The following is a 9,811-nucleotide window of genomic DNA, read 5'->3' as shown; positions in this document are numbered from 1 at the left end:
ATGACGACCTGAGAGAAATCTTTATGTTCAGCAAAGCTTCAGATGAGGATTTCTTCCACCTTGGTCTTGCCAAACCACATGCTGGTGGTTTTCACAAAGATTTAAAAGACTTCCATGTCATCTGCAGTTTTCAACATGGAAGCTACATACATGTTTTATCCTGTTTTACAGGTTTATTTCTTGTAGATTTTATTTTCTTGCCATTTAAATATAAAACATAGTCTGTTTTGACAAGACTCAGTGAATCTCAGTTAAAGTAAAAAAAAGAAATTCAAGAGTATTTAATAAAAAGTGGGTTTGGTGGTTCTGTTGAAGCGGTTTTATTTATGATCCTAAGTCTGTTATTTATCATCAGTTTATCAATGATAGAATTTGTACATCTCCCAAATAGCAGAGTTTTGTTTTGCTCAGATCCAGTGTTAGTTCATTATAGAACTTTGTATCATCTGCAAACAATATGACTTCCGTGTCTTTGCAGTTACTTCAAATTAAGACATGTCAACACAAACACCTTTACCCTCACTTATCTCTCATGGCCCTGGTGCCAACTGTCTGCATTGACTTGATAATTAATCGGAGGTAGCAGGGTGTGATACAGGAACTCTAAACGACACATTAGCGTATGTTTAGTGGTCACTGGCTGAACTGGGTGCGTCTCTAATTCTGAATGAGCCAGAGGAGGCCAGATGCATGTGTCTGTGGGTTTATGACAAGCGTTGATGTGGATCGTTAGCCTTGGTATTGTTGACATTGACTTATGTGGGTGTTTTAGTGTCAGAGACTTTTACAATGTAGAGGTGCTTTTCAAAGAAGGTGAAAGCTACCATTTGCTATCTTATAAACTCCAAATGACCTCCACATGATCAAAAATATCTAAATTAGAGGTTTAATTCATTATTTGTATGTAATATTGGTATAATTTGGCTTATTTTAAAACATTTTAAACATCAGGTTTCAATACTCACTGAAATAATGCAGAACATATGCAAAAATATATTTAAAGAGCAGCTGTATTTGCTCTGAAACATTTGAAATTATAAACTATGTGCACAAATCTTCTGATAATAGAAAGTAAATTAATCATCGGTGCAAAGATCAAACTGGCTGCTTGTCTGAAACAACCAGAGCAGGAATTTAAATCAAAATCATCTAACACAGATCTAGTTGACATCAAAGCAGAACAAGCTAAACTTTACTCAACTCACCAGTGAGAAATATCCATAAAGATCATGATTTACACCAGCTGCAGCTCACAGTCAGCAACTCAACAGGTTTGGCTTTCTTTACAAAATGAGAATTTTTCACATCATATAGTCCATCATGTATTTCAAACACATGAGTAAAGATGTGTTTATTTAATTGATTTAAGCGGATTAAGTGTATTAAGTGTTTCATATTTTATAAAGTGTGAGCTGAAAGGATTTGGTAAAGCTCATTTGTATGGCTGCTTTCTAACTGTACTTTCTTTTTTCAGACCTGGGGTCCGTTCTTCGTACCTCGCTTACTACATCCAAGATCAAATCATCGCGCTAACTTTGAGCTCGCTAATCCGGTTCTCCGAACACACCTGTTGTTGACGATTAGTACAGCTGGATGTAGTAATGTGAGATCACTGGGTGGCTTAACAGGGGCTACGCATCGATAGTAGAAACATTGATCGGCAACCCTTTGATTGGTCGGCGAAAATGTCGAAGGAGCGCGTTCGGTATTTTTCGGCAGCAGAGCAAGAACTCCTGATTGAGGGATTTCAGGAGTTTCAGAGTTTAATTAAAACGCAAGGGAACACTGCAAAGGCTGCAAAAGCAAGGAGAGAGGGCTGGCAGAAAGTTGCTGACAAATTAAACTCGTAAGTAATGTAATAATAATAATGGATTGGATTTATATAGCGCTTTTCAAGGCACCCAAAGCGCTTTACAATACCACTATTCAGTCACTCTCACATTCATACACTGGTGGAGGCAGCTACGGTTGTAGCCACAGCTGCCCTGGGGCAGACTGACAGAAGCCAGGCTGCCATATCGCGCCATCGGCCTCTCTGGCCAACACCAGTAGGCGGTAGGGTAAATTTATTATATTACACTATATTATATTATAGTATATTATAGTATAGTATATTACATCATATCCTCTTTCACATTAGAGCCACGACAGGACCCACTAGAACATGGGAACAAGTAAAAGTGAAATATAAGAATATTCTACAGAATGATAATATTTATCACTTATATTGCTTTTAGTCTCTTGGAAAGAGACCCTGAAATAATCTGTTTGTTTGTTTATAACAGCAACCAAGAAAAGGGCAGAGCAAAAAAAGACAGGTGGTGGTCCTGCACCCCCTCGTCAACAAGTTGGTTAAGTAAATAATACCCTCACGGGAAAATCGATATCTCTATGAGCACACTGTCGCACTGAGCTAAAGGATCCTGACTATCCCGCAATATACGCTGAATTCTGAGGACTCTCCTTATCAATCTTGCACCTTCCGCAATGGGTGGCTCGCGTATACGGACAGGACATGGCTGCGACAGACTTCCCAAATCCACATTCGCTTTTATAGCCGTGGTCTCTCATCTTGATTACACGAAGTAATTTACTATTACTACTCTAAAATATGAATTACATCTGAAATAATCAAATACATGAAATAGAATGATTAATAGTACATTTCCCTTTTTTTTAGGAAATGACCTGTATGTATCTGTATGAAATCAATAAAAGGATCAAGTACTGCATTAACTTTAGTTACATTGATAATATTTATTTATGGTAAAACAGTGGTAAAATATCGCTGTTGCTTTCATATAAATGAAGCGGACATACCTGAGTGGCCGCGATCTAATCCTGTTTACATAAAGTAAGCCTGCTCCCGAGCAGGTTTACGCTTACGGATCTGTTGCTATGACAGCAAATCCCAGATGAGCTTCGGGGAACCGAACGATCCAAGATCACGCGAAATCGTCAACAATCAAATCCAGCTAACTTAGCGAGGTACGAAGAACGGACCCCTGAGAAACAGCATTTTAAAGAAATGTAAATGATGCCAGTTGGTAGAAACTGCCTGACTGCTTGCAAAGTGACCAACAAAAGAAGAAGCGCAAACCTCCACATTCCTGCCCACACCCACAAACCTCCTTAAAAGCCCAGGACAATTGCTCTTAACTCCGTCAGTCTTAAGTTCCTATCCTGCTTGGTTTGGAGCTCTTTCAGCAGAGATACTTTCTCCAGCTTTCCTGTTTTAATCACTGGGATTTCAAAGATGGAAGATTATGGGATGCACTTTTCTCCAGGTATGTACTCAGCATTGTTGCCTGGTGAGCTAATATGAACAGAGTTGACTAACCTCTAAGACAACTTGCAAAAATGTTCTTTCACTCTGTGTTGTAAGTCCTGATTGCAGAAATAACCATTTCTCCCTCCACAGTTGAACAGAGAGTCCACTTTAAATCTTTTTTGGTTTTAAAGAATCTACAAATATCCGACCACTTTTTTCCCCCCCAAGGTTGTGTCAAACTGTTGTGTTTAAGACTCATCTATATAACCTTTGTTAATTTTTCTGTTACAAAGTCAGTTGTGCCAAAACATATCAGCAACTGACCCATGTGGACCATATAGACTTGTGATTACTTCTCTTGTGTCTTTACCCTCACAGACTCGTGGAGTTATGACAGCGGGGTTGAAGGGAGTCTTCCCTTGGAAGAACTCGCTATATGGGCAGAGAGTGCTCTACAAATGGAGATGACCAACAAAACTACTGATACCTCTGAGGCTGTTTCCATCTCAGTCTCAGAGCAGAAACAAGATTTTGATATCCTGATTGTTGCTCTGATATGTATTGTTAATCAGCACCTCAGCCTGACTGGTGGGCCTGTTTGTGCTTAACCCAACATGTTTTTTTTGTTTCCTTTAATCTGCTTTGATTGCAATGTTGGTTAAAGTTAGCACCTAGTTTTCTTTAGATCTGTTTTCTCAGGATTAATAAATGGATATGGTTAAAAATTTTCCCCTGTGGCTCTGCTTTGTCTGTCCTGACTTAGCCGGGCATTTCACTATTCCACCCAGCATATACATTTCTGGTGTGGGCTTTCCCACCAGACACTGCTTCCACGGCTGATGCTGTTTGTTAGCACCTCATAAGGAGAAGCATGTCCTCACCTCACCAAAAGTGCTCTATGACCACTGGATTTAGATCAGAGCAGAGAGTTGGGGTGAGGGAGTGTTACGTCCCCCCCAAAGGGGTCTAGGCATGCGAGTGAGGGGACCAGTAACAAATTAGTCCAGAACAGTCCAGAACTCCTCAACATAGTGTCCCAAGTGACAGCCAGATGTTTTTTGAGCCATCACATATGGAGAACCCAGCGGATAGCTAGAAGGCCTTACTGAAACACTTTTCAGGCGCTTCTTTGCTAGGTCATGGCGACAGGCATGCTGGTTAGCCAGAGGTGCAGGTTGGAATGGTTGTATCACACCCAATCTGTCACACTGTAGGTCATCTGGACCTGAAAGACTGTCAACAGGTGGCGGATCACAATTAGTCGATTTCTGACAGGGACCAAATGACACCACCGAGCAATTATGCTCCAATTGTCGTCTCGGACTGGCAACTTTGTCCGTTTGTGAACCACGATTGACTCCTTTCAAAGCAGAGCCTTTTTGCTTTGAGTGGGCATTCAAACAGTTAGCAACCAGGTGGCCAGGTTTGTGGCAGAAGAAACAGAGCTGTGTTTTGGCTCTTGAAACCACACCTGTATCAGCTTTGCTAGCTCGTACACTCCTAGCCCTTTAGACTGACTGTTTCTGTTTGTAGGTCTTACAATTTGCTACTTGAAACAGAAAAACACTTTGGTTTTGCCTTGGGACGGGACACAGGTACCTCGCTCCTTGGGTACTGCACAGCTGGCACATTGCTAACCTTCACTGAGGCATCGCGTCAGTCGTGCTCAATAACACTAGTTTTATGGGTGAGGGCAAACTCATCAGCCAGTGCTGCAGCCTGCTGTAATGAGGAAACCTGTTCACTGAGGTATACTGCAATCTGCTTAGAGATACGGTTCTTAAATTCCTCCACCAACATTAATTCACACATCAACGCCAGGTCAGTAGCTTTGCTGGACACACACCACCGATCAAAAAGCACACTTTTCTTCCTTGCTAAATCTCGGTAGGATTGATCCTGTCCCCTTTTTAATCCCCGGAAACGCTGGCTATAAGCTTCTGAGACTAGCTCATAAGATAGCAGGATGGCACTTTTCAGCTTGTCATAATTCAGACTGTCCTGAGCTGACAATGAGGAACAAACTTCCTGAGCCTTACCTACCAGCTTACATCGTAGCAAAATAGCCCAAGAATCCCGTGGCCAGTGCAAGGCTGCAGCTATATGCTCAAAGGACTCAAAATAACTGTCAACCTCGATGTCGTGAAACACTGGAACCAGACAAATGTTTTTCCCCCACATCAAATGGTGTGTCTGCCTGCCGAATGGAGGCAGTCGGAGGAAGGGAAGCCTGCTGGAGTTCCAACTGTTGCAACTTAACAGCTGTGTCCACCTTTTTCAATTCAACCTCCTTGGCTCTGGCAAGCTCTGCGTCTAAAAGCTTAAGCTCCAACTCCTTTAGCTGGAACTGCCTCTCATGATCCTCCTTTTCCAACTGAAGACGAGCCAGGCGGACATGTAGCATAGCATCGTGCTTTGAACCTACGGATGACTCTATGGAGAGTGGTTCAAAGTGAGGCAGTGTCATTGGCTCGTCCTCAGGCAGCCACTGAGCAACAGGTGTAGACACTGATGGAGCTACAGCTTGAGCTGGCACCTGCGGAACAGGCTGAGACGCTACACCATGCTCAAGTGGACTGGCAGACACTGGCAGGGCCACTATCCCTTTCTCCACCAAGCCAGACACAAGAGCAGCTTTCAGCTCAGCCTTACATAGAGCCGTGGAGACAGAAATGCCATAAAATGATGCGACCTCATGCAAATCCATCTTCCTACAGGCGTCCAGCTGGACAAGCGAAGGGTTTTCCTTAAACACGGCAATTTCAAAGGTAGCCATTAAAACTGAAACTAAAACTACCTGAGGCTAACAGTAACAACAAAGAAGCACCACCTCCAATACACAAATGAAAAACAGGTGGGAAATGTTTGGCCACAGGTTAACCAATAAATAAAAATACCACTGACCCACTCCCCAGACCTACCTACTAAAATCTTAGCCTAGTTAGCTTCTGGAGTGTACCAGGCTCGAGGCAACTTTAAAGGCTAAGCATCAAGTGCACAAAGCACCGACAAGCCTGCCCCCGACAGGGAACTAATCCCCACCCGGGATTACTCCGAAAATAAAAAAGGCGAAATAAAAAATGAGTGCCTGAAGGAGGAGCTTACGCTCAGCTAGACACTCCCCTTTGCTAACTGGAGAGAGAGCGTAGTAGATACCATACAACTAAACAGGCCACCAGCAAACAACTCACTAATACTCAATTGCTGTTCCTTCCATTCATATTCCGGACGAGCCCCCACATTGTTACGTCCCCCCCGAAGGGGTCTAGGCATACGAGTGAGGGGACCAGTAACAAATGAGTCCAGAACAGAATGAAAGGAAAACAGACAGGTGTTTTTAGTAAATAAAATAGTCTTTATTATAGATAATCTTAACATAAAGAGCTGGCAAGGCCTTTTTACCAATAACACTTGGAAAAAGGGAAAAAGGTTGCAACAACACAGAACACAACAACCAAACAAAAACTCCACACCATGAGGAGGCACTTCCAGGGGCCCACAAGCTCACCCTGTCACTAGCCAGCAGCTAGCTTTACTGCCGCCAAGGCCCACAAGCCCACACTACTCACGTAAAGCAGGCATACTGCTTACACACTATAGGCAGGACCTTCACACAACTAGTACACAAAGCAGAGACACCAGAGAAAACTCCCTTGCGCAGAGCTCATCCCCAGCTTAAATAGCCTCAGAGGTGATTGCTGACTGGATTCAGGTGGCAAACAAGGCTAACCAAGAGCAGCTGTGTCCTGGGGAGAGAGGAGAGTGAGAGAAACAGAGGGGGTAGGAGTGGCAAGAGAGGAGGAGGTGGAGAAAAACACCACGCCCACACAAGGGCAGTTTCAGGAGGCCCAGCTAGGGCTGTAACAGGGAGGTTTACAAGGAAGTGAATTGGAACAGGTACATCCTTTTGCAGTTTATGAATACATCACTGATTGTCATGCCTATGTCTTCCACTCACACTGAGCAGACATCAGCATGGTTGGTTATGTTGCAAAACCTTATAGTTTAAACAGAATCTCTGCAGCCTCTGCAACAAACTACCTGCTCCAGCAGAAATACTTAAACCAGTTTTGCCTTTTAGTCTTAGAATTCTGGCAGCAGCCTTAAAGGGAGTTGTCCCCTGGTAGACCTTACTACATGGGCTGAGAATGCTCTTGATAAGGTGATTTACCATGACCCATCAAAAATGAAAGAGGTGGTAAAGATGGCAGTACTATCCAAACGGTGTTTTTATTTTTATGTTTCTAGAATACAAGTGAGAGCCAGCCCGCACTCGAAGAAATTCTACAACCAGCGCATGATAGAGGCAAACTTGAGGAGGAAAAAGGGTGGACTAATTAGAGGAATTGTGTAGTAATAACAACAATAATGTATACTTTATTGATCCCCGTAGGCCAATTACTCACCAAGTGAATTATGGGGCAACCACTTTACCTACTGAGCTATCCCTGCCCCAGATGACACAATCACACATGCACGCCTGTTTTGAAGTCAGACATGCATGAATCACCAATGATTTTTCTTCTAAAAAAATGAGGACTTTGGTGGAATGAAATACTGCTTCATGTGTCTATGTGAAAATCAATAATATTTTTTAATAAAGTGTTAAAAAGTTCATTAATCTTTCTGATTTTCTCCAGACGCCAGAAACACTCCATGTACATGGAAAACAGTGACACCTACTGGTCCAACATTATATAACAAGTGTGTGTGGTCAAAGTCGCAGCAATGTCCTCACTGCACACACACACATACACACACACAAAATCAAAGCTACACTTGAACAATTAGCATCCTCATTCTCACATTTAACAAGCAAAATAAAAAGATATTTGATGTACAGTGTGTTCTTCTTGCAGGTTTATACAAATTTTACGTTTTTTATTTTTTTAAAAGAGTGGGACTGCCAGCCAGGACAGAAAGAATGAAAACCAGAGAGGAGGTTCATTGATGTAGTGAAGGAGGACATGCAGAGGTTTTGTGTGACAGATGATTAACCATTGAATTCAAAAGGTTCCAGAAACACTTCATGTACATACTCAACAGTCCAGCCTAGTGGTCAAACATTAAACAAGAAGTGTGTGTAGTTGAAGTCACAGCAACAACAGATCATCTTTGTCCTCATGGCATGAAAACTCAGTGGGCAGATAAAATGAGGAAAAGAACAGGAAAAAAAGTCAATGCTTCACTTAGTTCACTTGAGCTGTTTCTCATCACACATGAACTGGATCAGGGCATCATCCCATCGGCCTTCACTTCAGCTCCAGCAAGTGAAGGCCAATGTACTGGAACTGAAGTGCAACTCCTGAACGTAGACCCAATATGTGATTAAAACTGACATCATATTTAAGCTTTAAATTTGCAGTTTATCAAGCGTCACTGAGCACTTCAAATCTACCTTTAAATCTGTAACATAACAGCTGGACCTCCGCTTGCAACACACTGTGTGACAAACGACACAAAAGCATTGTCAGCTCAGACATCAGCAAACGCACAACCTTTCAATTTGAAATTATCTGACTAAGGTTTGATTCATGTTACAGCAGCTCATGAGTAAATGAACACGGTGCATTAAAACAACTTTTAGAAGTACATTTTTCCAAATACATTTACTTTAATTTACTTGCGTAGGGTTAGGGGTTGCCACCTCAGCGCACAGTCAAGTTTCGATACCATCTGTGATCATTAGTGCCATGTGTGATGTGGCCTGACAAACCAGTTTTAGGTGACCCTAAAACTTAACGTTCATGGAATAAAAATACAGTCTACTGGAAATCCCTATGAAAACCAAAACAATATATTTCATCATTCAGTGATCAAGCAAGACCCAATGTTCTCTCCAAGGAATGGAAGATACAAAATAACATTTTAAAAAAACATTGCTGTAGGATGTTTTTTTCAGCCACATTACATTATCAGAAAAAGTCAATAAGCCCATTTTTCTTCTCTTTGTCAAAACAGACTGTCTAATTCTAATTATGAGCTTGAAAGAGCATTTGACATGCCCACTTTTATTTGTCAACACTTCCATCTAATACCTCACCCAAAGTAACAACTTTTAAAAAAAGAAAAGAAAAAGAACCCACACACAAAACAAACAACCCACGATACACAAAAAAGGTTGTACTTAATTTTACTGTGGTCATAAAATAGTTACGTTAAAGACAGTCTCCGTTAAGTCAACATCAACAGAACATTAAAATGGCTGTCAGAGAAAATCCACAGAAAATCTGTTACACTCAGCTCAGTCATTGTTAGTAGCCGGCGTCATTTACAATAGATGTGATGTTTAGTGATGTTCCCTCTTATCCATGAGAGTGTAAACACTGGGAGATGTGTATAAACCACCATTTAGGTGTTTGTGTGAGTCACGGGTGAGTCACAGGTGGTACCCCTTGGGGAAGCAACGTAGAGGAAGGAGTGCCAAAGTGGCCAAATTAAACAGTTTTGAGCTGCTATTTTAAATAAAGCAGCGAGAGGCCACAAACCTTGTTCTTTTAAGCAATGTGTGGTTATTAAGAGTTTAAATTAAAAGGTCTG

General features: G+C 41.8%; 1 long non-coding RNA gene across 1 annotated transcript; it reads right to left on the bottom strand.

The window, feature by feature from the left end:
* Window positions 1-8,510: 8,510 nt before the first annotated feature.
* Window positions 8,511-9,581, bottom strand: LOC145430919 (uncharacterized). Its single transcript, XR_013911261.1, has 2 exons — window positions 8,670-9,581; window positions 8,511-8,576 (listed from the first exon to the last, which is right to left on the bottom strand). It is a non-coding gene; the product is annotated as an uncharacterized LOC145430919 (long non-coding RNA).
* Window positions 9,582-9,811: the final 230 nt, after the last annotated feature.

This window comes from Astatotilapia calliptera, chromosome 9, assembly GCF_964374335.1.
Source record: "Astatotilapia calliptera chromosome 9, fAstCal68.1, whole genome shotgun sequence".
Classification (NCBI taxonomy): Eukaryota; Metazoa; Chordata; class Actinopteri; order Cichliformes; family Cichlidae; genus Astatotilapia; species Astatotilapia calliptera.
The sequence above is the reverse complement of the archived record's forward strand: the minus strand, read 5'-3'. Positions and strand labels throughout refer to the sequence as shown.